Genomic DNA, 11,145 nt, shown 5'->3' with positions numbered 1-11,145 from the left:
TGTACTGATGCTTATGCTATGCGTGACTTGTATTGATTTATCTGAATTAATTGACTGATTTGATTTATTCTAAATGATCTGACTTATTTGACTGATATGATTTATTTGATTAATCTGAGTGGCTAACACACTTAACCCTGTGTGCAAGGTTGTGTACTAACTTCCCCCACTACAGAAAAGGAAGCCGACTGTGCAGTACTCTGGCGTACTACGGTGGACCACACTTGAGTCCATGGCTTGCACATCCACCTTGATCTGAACTATATCGATACCATTCATCTTATGGCTATCTGATTTATTGATTAACTGATTTGATCTTATCTTGCACTTAAACTTAAGGTAGCTTATGTATCTTATGCGACATAAGATCTATGACATATATACTGATATAAATAACTATAAATTTTTTAATCTGAACATGATTTGAATGATATGATCTTGTGCTTTGTTAGTGACATGCTTGCATATGACATGAGTGGTACATAAAGATGGCTGTTAAAGAACTGGTTTTAATAATAATTTATATAAGCTAAACTGTGATGATCCTAATTTGTGATCAAATTACTTACCTTGTCGCATAGCTTCCTAAATCCTACTTTGTAGCTTGTTACGGGAGTGGGAAGCACTGTGTGACAGGGGAACTCCAAAACCCACCAAGAGATAAGGAGACACGATGGAGTTGGGTGAGGTGGACGGTGGCGATCACGGCAGTAGAGCATGAGGCTGTGTGAGGCTAAATGCAGTGAATTGATCGATAGTTTCTATGGCTTTTTGGGTGGTTTCTGGCTAGAGGAGTTGTGGGTATCTTAGGCTCCTGCATTTAGGCCTTTCTCCGTGGTCCTTCGACATGATGGGTGACGTCGGCTTTTGTTTGCCATGAGGGACCTAGGGTGGTTTGTGGTTGGAAAACATCGACTTGCTGATCATCTGTGGTGGAGAAGGTAGTGCCAGAACTGCCCAGAAACACACTTACACACAAGATAGAGACAATATTTAAGTGGTTCAGAAATTTTCCTATGCCTATTGGAGCGGAAAAATTTGATTTCAATATATTTGTACAAAATTTACAAACACTAAAAACAACATCTCTATCTCTCAATAGCCCTTTTTCTTCATCTTGCTCACACCCTACATTTCACACACACCTCCTACCTTGATCACTCACCTATGTGAGGATGCTCTTACATCATTGCAATGACCTCTTTTTATAAGAGGAGCTTCACCAACTCCAACCACCATTTTTGACAAATGGTTTATGTTCACACGATGTTGAAATGGCTACTATTCACACGTGTTCGAAAGGCGCTTGTTTAGGCGCTTGTTCACACGCTGTTCAAATGGCTGTTGTTCACACTTGGGGATTTCACACATGGATGGATTTTCAATAGAGGAGTGCGTCATGCGGGCTATCATGCATGGGACTGATCACTTGGGGTGGTTTTTCTTGCAGTTTGGGTTTGGTTTTCCTTGTGGTTTACGTGCAAATAATTGTCGTCACTGGTTGTGTAAAAGACCTTCTTGGGTTGAGCTAGGCAGCGTCCTAACTGTGGTGTTGTGGTCTCATTGGGTGGTTTCCAGTGTAATTTTTCATGGTATAAGTGTGCTCTGTTTCATGAGAGTAAACAAAGACTTGCTCTTTTGCTTGTTCCGTGCGATGGTGATTCTACTGTGTTGTGCAGGCGGTGGGAGGTCTACTGCATGCTATTGTGTGGCTTGATGAGTCTTCTATTGGCCGTGGGTAGGAGGTTGCTCTATTTTGTGGTTTATAAAACAGAGAACATCGTGTGTGTGATGGTGCTGTTTCAACTATCAGGTTGTCGTGTGGTTTGCTTGCTTCATGAGGGTTCATAGTGCAGTCGACAACGTCCTCTGTATAGACTATTTTAGATTTTCAAGCAGGGGCTACTGCAAGTTAGGAGGTCACTTGTGTTTGCTCGTCTTTATGGTGTAGTGGTACGGTTATGACTTTCACAGCGGCACACAGTTGGATAAAGGAGTAGCGTGGCTTCAACGTGGGTTCTTCCACGATGGATGTGAATGATCTTCATGGTTGGCTTGTGTTTAGGGTTCGGTTTGATGTGCTAAGGGTTCATTGCATACATCGATTATAGATAGGAAATCTTTCAACTAAGGAATCGTACGAGAGATATATGCTTGATAGATGCAATGGCATGTACATACACGGTTGTTGAATATACAAAAGTGATTTGGCTTTTTCAATGGTTTCGGGTCTGTGATTATCCAATACATTATAATTGGGCTCTCCAATATTATTCATCAACCGTAATCTAGGCCTAATAAAAGTATCCTTATAATTATTGTTATTGGGCTGGGTTGTTATACACAAGAATCCCCATCAATGTTTGCAACAATCTAGATAGGTTGGGATGGAGGTGTAGATTACAAGTTCTTAGTTAAATGTACTTACCATATTCAAGGTGAATTATAGGCAAGAAGGACAGGACAGTCATCAAATACCATGCTGAATGCAAGAATATGGTCTAAGCTGTGGAAACTTAAAGTGACAAATGCTGTAAAAAAAATTTCAAAGGAGAGCCAGCTTAGAGTTCATTCCAACAGAGCTTAATCTGTTTAAACGAAAGGTAGTGGAATCCTCAAATTGTCCTATTTCTCTGACTGAACCTGAATTTGTTATTCATCATTTATGGAGTTGTAAATCCGCTTAGGATGTTTGGGATTCATGTTCTAGGAGGTTACAAAAGTGTAGTGTGGAAGTGTCCTTATTCCAGAATTTGTTATCTCATTTTTTTCTTCTCAATGCCAAGTGAGGTCTTAGATGAAGTAGCAATGATAGCATACCAAATGTGGAGGAGAAGGAATTCTTTTGTATTTGAAGGAAATTTTATATCACCTGATAAGCTTATTCTTTAGTCTCTTCATGCTTTGGAGGATTATAGAAGCTCAATGAAAGGGTTTTAGGCCTGAGCAAAGGATAATAGAACACTAGTTTAGAATGGGAAGCTCCACCTCCTAACACTTTCAAGATCAACTGGGATGCAACCATCGACAAAATTTAGTGCAAAGTGAGGGTATAAGTGATTGTTAGAGACAGTGAAGGTCAAGTGTTAGCTACACTTAGATCATCAAGAGGGATATTTCCAGATGCTCAGTTAGGGGAGTCCATTACAATGCTTAAAGCTACACTTTTGAGCATTGAACTGGAGATATAGCAAGTGATTTTTTAAGGTTCAGTAGTCAATGCTATAAACAGTGCAGAAGAGAAGTGGAGTTCAGATGCAATGATTATCAGGGATGTAAAAATTCTTTTATTAAAAACTCATAAATGGTCTGTTAGGCATAATCCTAGGGGCATTAATAACGTTGCCCATGCTTTAGCCAATGATGTATTACTTGAAGATCCCTTGCAAGTTCTAGATGAGCCAATCACAAAGTTAAGAGCTAAGAAGATCAAGGAAGCAATACAAGAATTGGTGCAATCCACTTGGGCTGAGTTTGAAAATTTATCAAGCAAGACCCCAACATTCAAGATGAGCTTGAAATAAGAAGAACCAGCTTTTATCCATGTGATACAAGCTACAAAGGGGCGGCATAGCCTAGTGGTTTAGTGTAGACTCTTTATTTAATTAAGTATAGGCGTGTGGGCCTATTTTGTGTTTCTATGGTTGTAGGCGTTTGGGCCTATTTAATTCATTAAGTGGACTTATTTTAATTAGTTATAGGCGTGTAGTTAGGATGTTTTGGGCTTGAAGATGTTCAGCCCATGTTTTTTAATTAATGAAGGTCTTAGTCGATCTTAGGGTTTCATAGAGGGGATTAAAAATAGACTTGTCGCCACATTTTCTATAAGTTCATCGTGAATGAAATTTCTTCATAGAGAACTTTCAGTTTTCTCTAATGTTTCTTGATTGAACTAAGAACTTATCAAAAGAGTTTGTGGCGTTCTCACCCAATCTAGATTCTTGAAAGAAGATTTTGACGGATCTAGATCATCTTAACTTGATTCTTGGCTTTCTTGTGTAAGTTTCAATTTGATTGTGGGTTTAAGAAGTTTCAATTTGATTGTGGGTTTAAGGGATTTCAATCCCACAGGTTCATATCATTTGGTACAAGAGCTTAGACTCCAAATCAGGTTTGATTTATCATTTTAATTCTTGCATTTGGGTTTTGTCTTAGGTGTGTTCTAGGGTTCTCTATTTTGGCCTACGATTCTGTCTTTATTCTTTTCAATTTCGTGTGTTTGAATTCAGATATGTAATTTTCACAATTGATTACTCATATACTTGATTCAAGAATTTAGATCTGTGAATTATTTAATTGATTATACAAATCTTTGCTTTAATTTCCATATTTGTAAGTTCTAGATTTGAATTCCATTTTGTTTTCGATTGTCCTTTGTCTATTTTCATTTCTTGTTGTTGAAATCAGATTTTTTGTTTTGTTTTGTAAATTGCAATTAATTTTGCTGCTTGTTACTGAATCTATATTAAAAAAAGATAAAAAAAGGTAGCATATTCAAAGGTTTCTGCATAGTTATAAAAAAACAAAGAAAGAAAGAAAGAAAGAAAGAAATTGCAAAAATGGCTGTTTGATATACTTTGCAATCCAAAAATTGAAGCGATTTGATGTTGATTGATCTTTATCTTCAAATAGGTCAGATATATCATCTTTAGTATCTTGTTTCCTAATTACTCCTTTTCTCGTACAGATTCATTGAGATTCATGTCCTTTTATTCCTTTCTTATTTCTTGAATCTATTGTTGGTTGGAATAACACAAGGTTGTGTCTTGATGTAGTTCAACTAGTTCTTAAAGAACTTGAAAAGGAAAATAAGTGAGGTAAAAGGAAAGAGTGGGTGAAAATAGTATTGGAAAAGGCCAAAAGAGTGAAACACGAGTAGAGTGATAATATTTGAGCCTAAACATGTAAGGGAGTATGTAAGGTTTTACCACTAATATTCTTATTTTTGCAGCGCATTAAAAATACCTCATAAGAGTGACTGGACACCTGAGGAGGATGTAGATAACTCATTCTTTCTGTTGTAGATCATGCAACAACATTTTAAACAGTTGAATTTGGTATTAGGGGAGGAGAAGGATAGGATGGATCAACAAGTAGTGATTAGAAATTTGTAATGTGGGCGAGATAGGAGGAGATGTGAGCCTAGCATTGAAATTGAGTATGAAAACGAAGAAGATGATGAGGATGAGGAAGACATAGTATTTGAAGTTGGAATGGGTGGAGTGGGTAGACCTAGAGGAGGTAGGCATGCAAGAGGACCAAGGAGAAATCCAAGGGGTCGAGATAGGGTAGATAGTAGGGGGGAGATCGGTCCGGTCCGGTCCGGTTCCGGGGGGTTTGATGGACCGGACCGGACCTATTCGGTCCAGGGATTCCCTACCCTGGACCGGACCGAATCTCAATGGAACCGGGCGGTCCGGTCCCATTCGGGACGGTCCGGTCCGGTCGGTCCAATCGGTCCGACCAGACTCCAAATGGGCCAATGGCCCAATTTTTTTCTTACATCAATTTCGGCCCAACAGTTAAAATCCACTAATAATTTATCTAATTTGAAGCCCAAAATACCAAAAAAATACTTAGAAAGAAAAATAAAAATAACCATTAAAAAAAATTATCTATATACAATAAATTTGAATAAAATATTTTACTACCAAATGAAGAAAAATTTCTATATACGTTCTAAACAATTTAAAGATCAATCAATTATAGTATATACTATTTAATATTTATCATATATCTAAAAAAGGAAAGAAAGCTCTTCTAACAAGAGAAAAATATAGCAAAAATCGATTTTCATGTATCTTACTTTACATACATGATACATGGTACATCAAATTATTACAATCTGCATTCTAAAAGGCCAGAAAAATAAAAATCCATTCCCAAGCAATCTGCAAGCATATTTAAAAAATTCAAACCTGCAAGCATATTTAAAAACTAAAAATTAAAAAGTCTTAAAAAAAAGAACTATCAAAGATTAGAAGTTATATTTAATAATTTACATCAAAAGCACTGATGCACAGTGCACTATAACAGACTAACACTAGCATAAATTACGTAAAAAATAAAAAAAAGACCAACAGTAGCATCTAAAAGTTAACATAATTACATCAAAACAAAATACAAATTATACAATTAGGTAATTGTTTAATCAGTCCCTGACTATTAGCAAATTCCTCACGATCAATTTCTCCATCAAGGTTGAGATCACGATTCACAGATCTGCAGATAAAAAAGTAAAAAACCAAGGCGTTAACCTATTGGTGAACATAATAAAAATCAACCTTTAAACATTAGGTTAGTCTGTTATAAAATAAATCAACTCAGTTGGTGCAGCATTTGAGTTGGTACAAAACAAGATGATATTGGTGAACATAAAATAAATCAACCTTTAGTTAGCCTTTTACACAAGCTGTAACTGAGTCTTTTTACCATGCACTTCTTCAAAGTGCAGCAATTAATGACACAAGGCCTAGATAAGATGGTTTTAGGAGAGGATTAATGACACAAGGCCTTGATATGTACAGAATCACTATAAAACAAGATGTTTATTGAGTTTAACTTGTGAATTTTTCAAGTATTAAAGTCCAAATATAATAGAGAAGCAGATTTTACAAACAAATCACATCTAGAAAGAAATAAAATTGGGAAAAATAAATATAGATTTTAAACAGAATTCATGTCTTACATGATTACATCAACATTGGGTTAAGACTCGGTAGCCATTTCATTTGATCCTTCTGCAGAATAAGCCAATTCCCCAACAAGTTCTCCTTCAATCCATAAAAATTTAATACAAAACAAATGAAATAAAGTTAAAATAATATAGAAGATAAAACAAAATATACCACAAAATAAATCAAAGTTAATTGATTACATACCCATATCTATCTGCTTCTCAAATTCCTCCACTTCATCCATTAAAGTCCTAAGGCTTATTGGAGTAGAGGAAGAACGGAGCCAATTTTGTGCACATATGAGAGCCTCAACCATCATCGGATTTAAACTACTTCGGAAAGGGTCAAGTACACGACCTGCAGTGCTGAATGTAGATTCAGAGGCCACAGTAGATACCGGTATTGCAAGTACATCACGTGCAACCTTTGAAAGTATGCGATATCTAACTGAATTCACCTTCCACCAATTTAGTAGGTCAAAATTATCACCTTCATCCTCACATTTTTCAGCTAGATATCTATCAACCTCTGACCTGCTTTCCAAAGAGTCTTCTGACTGTAACTCTTGCTTAAATTGGGCCATCAATGCAGCATGTCTATTCGTAGACTGAGTTGTGGAAGGACTCGCATCTTCACGTGGGGAACTTGTGCGTTGAGGAGAACTCCCTTCTTCATTTTGGATGTATGCCTCATACATGCGGATAAATGCATTTTTCACCTTCCAACTCATATCAATGATTTTTGATTGATCATATGCATACATTTTTCTCAACCCAAAGTCAAGATATCGCATCTTGTAACGAGGATCAAGAACAATCCCAACGTACAACAGCATATTCTGATTATCCATATTCTCCCAATACTTTTCAAACTTTCTCTTCATATTTGAGGCCATTAATCCCACCACGGGACTTCCTTCTTCACACTCTATGTTAATGGCATTTTTAATATTCACCAACTCCGAAAAAAATGTATTGCAAGTTACATACTCACCCCCCGAGAAGCGTAAAGTTGCATCATGAAATAATGCAAGAAACTTCTCAAACAACCGTACCTTATCCCAATCGGATGCATTGGGAGGCCCTAACTTCTTTGACTTTCTTCTAGTTACCACATCACCTTCATCATCGTCATCATCATCATCTCCAATACTACTTAAAAAGCACATATCTTCTTCCTCCAACCGATCAAAAGCTTTTCTAAATTTCCCAGCCCTCTCCAACATAAGATAGGTGGAGTTCCACCTAGTTGGTACATCTAGGCAAACATGACTTTTGCATTTAATCTCTTCCAATGCCACACACTTCTTAAATGTATCCCACCTTTGAGGGGAGGATTTAACATACTTCACAACACCCCTCACCTTCGCAATAGACTCCTCATACTCTTTCAATCCCTCACGCACAATTAAATTTAGAATGTGTGCACAACATCGAACATGCAAGAATTCATGTTCCAAGACCGTATCCCTCCTATACTTGGTTTTTTTTTTCAAATAAGAAATGGCCCCATTATTGGAACTTGCATTATCAAGAGTGATAGCAAGTATTTTCGGTCGCCCCCAATCATGCAAACACAACTCTATGCCCTTACCAAGTGTATCACCCTTGTGATTTTCAACCAAAGAAAAGGAAAGAATCCTCTTATGTAGCTTCCAGTCATCATCAATAAAATGTGCTGTAAGACACATATAATTAAGATTTTGCACGGATGTCCATGTATCCGTGGTGAGGGAAATTCGTTGCCCTCGAAGAGCACTTTTTAATTTTATTTTTTCACTGATAAACAAATTAAAACAATCCTTCGCAATCGTCCAACGGGATGGAATCCCTACCCACTTAGGGCAAACCACAAGCATAAACTTTCTAAAACCCTCCCCTTCAACAAACCTAAATGGCAACTCATCAACAATAATCATCTCTGTCAAGGCTTGTCGGCAAGCCTCAACACTAAATGAAATGGGCACAAGTCCCCCACCACCACTACCTCCCTCCATTTTCCAACCTAGAGTCGTCTGGGACTTATCCGTATTCTTAAATGGACCTTTCTTACATTGCTTCTCAATGTGATGCTTCATAGACTTTGTACCATTGATCTTTGTATCACACGCATACGAAGCACCACAGTAATTACATGCAGCCCTAGGTTTAGTGGGATCCCCTTTTGATATTCTTGTAAAGTGATCCCAAACCATTGACCTAACTCTACCACTTTGTGACCCACCAATGTTAGATTTATCACTTACATTGGGTGGGGGTGGGGGTGGGGGCGGAGGCATACCAGGGCTTTGTATTGACTCTTGCACCTCATTGGTTGAAGTTGACGAATCCATCTAGAAAAATAAACAACCAACAATTAGTGTAATAAGTTTTTCTAGAACAATTGGCTGTTCGTAGCCTGGAAACAACCCTAATATCCACCACTATCCAACACACAAACAACCCTAATATCCATCCAGGCATCCACATTGGCTTCATCAAAGCCATCTTCAAAAATTGATGAAAAGTACAAGTTTTCCATAAATATAAGACCTTTCTATCCATAATCCCACATTGGATTAGCCATTTGATTCATCAAAATGATAATATAAATTTATTTTTATAATAATAATTTTATAAAAAAAATAAGATTTTTCAGTTCGCTCGAGCGGAATGTCGAGCGAGAGTCGAGCGCTCAACTCTGCCTGAGTTCGCTCGAGCGGAATGTCGAGCGAGAGTCGAGCGCTCAACTCTGCCTGAGTTCGCTCGAGCGGAATGTCGAGCGAGAGTCGAGCGCTCAACTCTGCCTGATTTCGCTCGAGCGGAATGTCGAGCGAGAGTCGAGCGCTCAACTCTGCCTGATTTCGCTCGAGCGGAATGTCGAGCGAGAGTCGAGCGCTCAACTCTGCCTGATTTCGCTCGAGCAGAATGTCGAGCGAGAGTCGAGCGCTCAACTCTGCCTGAGTTCGCTCGAGCTGAAAGTCAAGCGAGCGTCGAGCGCTCCACTCTGCCTGGGTTCGCTCGAGCGGCAAGTACGCGAGGCTCGAGCGAACCCATCTGTTTTCCAGAAATGGGCACAAGTCGCCAATGCTCTAAAATCCACAACTATCCAGCACACAAACAAGCCTAATATCCACAACTATCAAGCAAATTAACAAAAATAATAACTAATAGGTAAGATATAAAAATAATAGAGAGAGAGAGAGAGAGAGAGAGAGAGAGAGAGAGAGAGAGAGAGAGAGAGAGAGAGGCACCTCGTTTGAGATGCGACGGAGGGGCAAGTGGGCAACGGCACAGCGTCGGCAATGGGTTACGGCTTGGAGGGGATGCGCACGGCACGGGGCTAGGATCTGTAGAATCAAGTGAGCGTCGACTGAGAGTTGAGAGAGAAAGTGAAGAGTGAAGACTGAAGGAGGAGTGGAGGGAATCGGGGGGGAGGGGGGGGAAAGGGAAATTATGTGCTGAAACGGCGCCGTTTCAGCACATAATTTCAGAAAAAAATATATGGGTTGCGTGAAACGGCGCCGTTTCACCCAACCCATATAACTTCTTCTAAAATCTAATTCTAAACAATAAAAAAAAATTAATAAGTTGGTAAAAATATATTTAAGTTAGTAAAAATAAAATTAGGTAAACTATTTAATGTGTATTATTTAATTAAATCATTAAAAAAATCACTAGTTAATTGTTAATTTAGTTAATTATTAGTTATTACTAACTTAGAGAGTTTTTTTTTGTTTTTGAAATTTACTAACTTAGTAATAGTAATTTACTATTATACTAATACTATTAGTCTATTAGTAATTTAGTATATAGTAAATTAGTAATATTTATTAACTTATTTACTATAGTCTAATAACTAGATAGTCTAGATGTAATAACTAGTAACTAATAATATTAATATGTAATAACACTAGTTAGTAGTTACACTAGTACTAATAGATAATAACTTAAATATATTAATTTAATATATAACTAATAGTATACTATAATTACTATTATATATATTAGTAATTTACTATATACTAAATTACTAATAGACTATTATACTAATATAGTAATACTATTAGTCTATTAATATATAGTAAATTAGTAATATTTATTAACTTATTTATTATAAGTTTATAAATTATAACTAATAACTAGATGTAAATATCATGTAATACTAATAACTAGTAGTCATTTATTAATATAGACGGTTAGTGATTTAGTCTTAGTCTTAGTAAGTTAGTATAAATATTATTATATTAGTATTATTGTATTAGTATAAAATTATATATATTAATAATTAGTATGATAAATATTAGCCTATTAGGTAAGATAAAAATTATAAATAATTATAGATTATATACAATTATAAATAATTATATACAATTATAAAAATTATAAATAATTATATATAATTATAATTATTATATAAATAATAAAATATATTAATATTCATTCGGTTCGGTTCGGTCCGGTCCGGGGCAAAACCCCCCTGAACCGGG

The sequence above is a fragment of the Carya illinoinensis genome, chromosome 7 (genome assembly GCF_018687715.1).
Source record: "Carya illinoinensis cultivar Pawnee chromosome 7, C.illinoinensisPawnee_v1, whole genome shotgun sequence".
NCBI classification, from domain to species: Eukaryota; Viridiplantae; Streptophyta; class Magnoliopsida; order Fagales; family Juglandaceae; genus Carya; species Carya illinoinensis.
Note: the sequence above shows the minus strand (reverse complement) of the source record.